Source organism: Myotis yumanensis, unplaced genomic scaffold (genome assembly GCF_028538775.1).
Source record: "Myotis yumanensis isolate MYYU_CA2020_CCGP unplaced genomic scaffold, mMyoYum1.0.hap1 SCAF_5, whole genome shotgun sequence".
NCBI lineage: Eukaryota > Metazoa > Chordata > Mammalia > Chiroptera > Vespertilionidae > Myotis > Myotis yumanensis.
The window spans coordinates 103,255,062-103,260,235 of NW_027223756.1; the positions used below are offsets into that span (position 1 = coordinate 103,255,062).

At 53.9% G+C, this 5,174-nt stretch overlaps 1 pseudogene; it reads left to right on the forward strand.

The window, feature by feature from the left end:
- Window positions 1-2,151: 2,151 nt before the first annotated feature.
- Window positions 2,152-4,947, forward strand: LOC139011541 (mRNA export factor GLE1 pseudogene; annotated as a pseudogene).
- The last annotated feature ends 227 nt before the right edge of the window (window positions 4,948-5,174 follow it).

The following is a 5,174-nucleotide window of genomic DNA, read 5'->3' on the forward strand; positions in this document are numbered from 1 at the left end:
TCTTGTTCAAATATGGGCAAGCATTGCTGTCCTGAGAGATGAATTTCTTACAAAATTCTACATTCAAAGTTGCCAGATCACCCTAGCTTCCCGAAATCAATGTCACAATTCTATAAACAACTTTCATTTCCATAGACATTTCATTACTTGCTGAGCTGTGTGTTGAAGGGCTCTTTACAAGCGCGCGCGCGCACACACACACACACACACACACAGCACACATGCCCTCATATTTTCTAATATAAAAACAACTAAGCATGTGTGTTTCCACTTGGGATTTCTGTCTCCTTGGTGTGGGATATTTTAGGTTGAGTCAGAAATAAGTGATCAGCGAATGCCTCGCCTTTGAGACACAGTGGTCTGTACACCGTGAATGGTCACATACATGACCAGTGTTGTTTGATGAATAAAAGGTCTCACCTGATTTTACCCTGCATCATTTCACTCGAGTGAATAATGTGTAAAGCAGTGTTGGTCTCCCATGATTCCCTCTCCTTTGTTGAGTTCCGTCATGTTTTCTAAGGGAAGGACCATGACTGGAGGATTTTCCACATAGCTGACATGCCTAGGGCTCTTCTCCCGTGTAGGAACTCTGGTGTCTGATGAGATTCGCATGTTGACTGAAGGCGTTCCCACACTGACCGCATTCACATGGATTCTCTCTGGTGTGTGTCATGTGGTAACGTGCCGTCAGCTCAGACTTTTGACGGAAAGCCTTCCCACACATGGGACATACATGTGGTTTCTTCCCCGTAGGCATTCTCCCGTGCTGGTTCAGGCCAGAGCTTTAACTAGTGACATTCATAGCATTGCTTGCCCAGATGGACTCAACCCTGCTTTTCTGAGGTAAGATCTTTGATTGAGAGCTTTGTCACAGAGGGGACATTCATGTGGTTACTCTCCTGTGTGGCTGGCCTCATGCTGTCTAAGGAAGAACTCTGACTGAAGGCTTTCCCACACTCACCGCCCTCATAAGGCTTCTCTCCGTTGTGCATGGCATTGTGGTTTCTCAGCCCAGGTCCTTGCAGAAAGCCTTTCCCTCTTCCATGACATTCACATGGTTTCTCTCTAGGGTGCATCATGCTCTGCACTCTGAGGTTGAAGACACTCCTGAAGGGCATCCCATCGTCACACTTTGGTGTGCATGTCATTGTGTCTACCAAGGCATTCCTCCAGTCCAGGTGACTTTCCGCACTGTTGGATGACATCTGGTTTCTTTCTTACGAAAACTGAGGAATGTGGACACAGCTGATCTATGAGTAAATTCATCACTTCTTTCAGTCCTGGCACCCTTCTTCTAGAAGCTGTGGAGAGCTCCCATTTTCACGCCATGGTTGGGGCAGAGGTAGGATTCTGGACATGTTCTGAAGTCGTCCAGGTCAGGGAGGGCTCCTCGGATGGGGTTGGGATGGGCATGGACTGAGGGATTCTGAGAGGGGCGCTGAGGCTGCCGAAGGACCACAGAAGGGAGGGGCACCTTTGGAGGGTGAATTCCTAAGGGCTTTCAGTGCCCCTTAGGGTGGGGATGACCTCACCTGTGAGAGAGGGATTAGGCAGGGACCTAGAGGTGGAGCCCAAACTACTGTCATTTCAAGGAACATCAGACTCTACTCTCCTTTCAGGGACCTGAGCTTTGTGGCACAACCATGATGCCAAACATGATCTGACATGATCAGAAATGAAACCCAATCACAAGCACGACATATTGTGCAGACTTTTATTAGTACAGGATAAAAAGTAGATGCAGCGGAACTTAATAAATCATTTCATACAGCATAATACATACAATAAAATAAGTAAAATACCCCCCACAACAAGACGTGATGCGTCTTCCTGGTGTTCAATGTTGCCATGAGAAAGGGTTGAATCCTTCGAGTCCAGGGAATGTGATGGGAAAAGCCCCAGGAAGCCGTGAGTTGCAGATGTGCACACTCCGAAAGTTCGCCCAGTCCTGCGTGCGCCAGAGGACGCTGCCAGGAGGAGCATGGAGGCTGGGCTGGGTCCTTGGGAAGGTTGTGGGCAGCAGCTCTCCAGTGGGTCCCGCACCAGCAACAGCTATTGCGCTCCCAGCGCTTCGAATCGGCAATGAGGTCACGTTCGCCCCAATGGGCTCAGCCTGAAGCACCAACAAAGCATCCCAGGCCGGCCATCATGCGCATGCACAGTGGCCACCAAAGGGTGTTGGCGCTGATGTCTCAGCTGGGCCCTGGTACTCCTGAGTACGCCGACATCCCCTCGAAGAGCCCAAGCCACAGAGGCAAGCGCACTCCTCCATGCCTCTACCTGTAAGGGCCACCACAGTCCACAGATATCGTATGTAAAAAAAGTTGCTTTCACCCCTCCCACTGTGGAGTCGCTGGCTGTCTGACCAACAAGTCGCTGGGCTGCAGGGAGGGAGACTTATATACACGGAGGCGGGAGGGCTGAGCCAATCAGAAGCCACGCTAGAGCGGCCCGCCCATTGCAGCAGTGTGATTGGTGGATTCCCGGTGGAAGAGCCTGTCCGTGGCTCCACCCCCGCTTGCCAGAGCCCAACCAGCTCTAACCTTTGGAATAGAAGCCGACAGGATTCAAATCACCTGGTATAAATACAGACGTCCCAAGGCAAGGAGACACAGAACCTGGCTGGGGAACCTAACCAGAACTTGGCTGGAGATCCAAACCAAAACTTGGCTGGAGATCTGAGACAGAACTTGGCTGGAGATCCTGGCCAGAACTTGGCTAGAGCAATTAGGAAGCAACTTTAGAGTGAAGGAGCGCTTGCTTCCGCTTCCGGGGAGACTGAGTCAAGGGGTTTGTTTTCTCTGCCCGTGGCACCTGGGAAGAGCAGCTGCAGCACTGGCCATGCGTCCGAGAGCTGCCACCGCCGCCGCCGCCTCCGGGAGACCCTGCAGGCGCTGCGCAGCTCCGACAAAGGTCGCCTCTGCTACCGCCGCGACCGGCTCCTGCGGGGCGAGGATGTTTTAGAAGAACGTGCGTCCACTCCCCAACTATCCTGTTACGCCGGATGGGTGGTAGATCATGTCCTACCCCACGCACAAGAGAACCTGTCTGCCTCAGAGACTTCGACATCCTCTAGCTCCACTTCAGGCCTGGACCAACCTTCATTTGTTCCCAAGTCTCCCATAAGAAGCCTTGCCTTCTCACCAGCATCCCCAAGAACACCAGCAACACCAGGTAGGACCAAGGGCACACGTGAGTCCCAGCACACGGAACCCATGTTACTTCGGTCCTCCAGGGGCATCGAGGTGGAAGGCTGCATCCGAATGTATGAGTTAGTGCACAGAATGCAAGGAACAGAGGGCCTGAGGTTGTGGCAGGAGGAGCAGGGGAGGAAGGTGCGAGCGCTCTCTCAGATGGCATCTGAACAGCTGAAGCGTTTTGATGAACGCAAGGAACGGGAGCATCGCAAAGAATTCCAGGACTTGAGGGAAATGATGGAGAAGAGCTCCAGAGAAGCCCTGGCGCAGCAAGAAAAGCTGAAAGCGGAGCATCGCCACAGAGCGGAGATTCTCAACCTGAAGCTGCGGGAGGCAGAGCAGCAGCGCCTGAAGCGGGTGGAGCAGGAGCGGCTGCGGAGGGAGGAAGGCCAGCTTCACCTGCGGAGCCTCTGTGCCGCGCAGGAGGAGCTGCTGCACCTCAACCAGCAGCTGGACTCCGTGGGCCAGCAGAGACCCGAAGGTGGACCCGCTGGCCTTGCGGAGCCGAGGCAACCAGCTGTGCGGCCTCATCTCGGGGATCATTCGGACCACCTCGGAGAACGGCTTTCCCACGGCAGAGGACCAAGCCCTGGCCGAGAGCGCGCTGCAAGAAATGCGGGACCTCCTGAGGGACGCCAGGGCGTGTGAAGACAAGAGGAGGAGGCAGGATGAAGAGGAGCCCCGGGTGAAGCGGCAAGAGGCACAGGTGCAGCAGAGGCCAGAGGTCCACAACGAGTGCCCCGCTCCCAGCCAGGGCCCGGGAGGGACACGGAGTGAAGGCCTCCAGGTGAAGGTCCAAGACAGTACAATGCAGTGGCACCAGCAGCTGCAGGAGGCCTCCCGTCAGTGTGTGCTGGCCTTTGAGGGACTGGCCAGAAGCAAGGACAGCCAGGTCAAAAAGATAAAGATGGACCTCCAGAAGGCAGCCACTATCCCAGTGAGCCAGATCTCCACCAGCGCAGGCTCCCAGCTGAAGGAGATCTTCGACAAGATCCACAACCTGCTCTCTGGGAAACCCGTTCGATCTGGTGGGCGCTCTGTGTCCGTCACACTGAATCCACAGGGCCTGGACTTTGTCCAGTACAAACTGGCAGAGAAATTTGTGAAACAAGGAGAGGAGGAGGTGGCCTCTCACCATGAAGCTGCGTTCCCCATCACCGCCATAGCATCCGGGATCTGGGAGCTGCACCCGAGGGTGGGGGACCTCATCTTGGCTCATCTGCACAAGAATTGTCCGTACTCTGTCCCTCTCTACCCGGCTTTCAGGGAGGGAATGGCTTTGGAAGACTACCAAAGAATGCTTGGCTAACAAGTGAAGGATTCCAAGATGGAGCAGCTGGACCGCTTTCTGAAACGCATGTCCGGGATGATGCGTCTCTATGCTGCCATCATCCAGCTCCGGTGGCTGTATGGAACTCGACAAGAGGTTCACCCTCATGGCTTAAACCATGGCTGGCGCTGGTTGGCACAGATACTAAACACGGAGCCCCTGCCGGACGTGACGGCCACCCTCCTCTTGGACGTCTTAGAGGTGTGTGGGAATGCCCTCATGAAGCAGTATCTGGCCCAGTTCTGGAAGATGATGCTTCTCATCAAAGAGGACTACTGCCCCAGGATTGAAGCCATTACAAGCCCGGGACAGATGGGATCTTTCAGACGCCTCAAGAGGTTCTTGGAGGAATGTTTGCAGCGCAAGGAGGTTCCTGTCCCCAAGGGCTTTCTGACTTCCTCCTTCTGGCGTTCCTGACGTCACTCGTCACCCACCAGCACTGTTTTGTTGCAGAGGCGCAGTAATAAAGTCACTGAGCAGAGCTGTGTCTGATAGAGCACTGTCAGATTTAGTAACCTACCAATGTGTGTTTTTATATATTTATGCCTTGTGGCTAGGGAAGGTTTTCATGGGCCACTGATGACTCCTCAAGGGATCCACAGGACAGAAGGAATGGATTTGGCCTTCTCACTTTTGCAAACGTT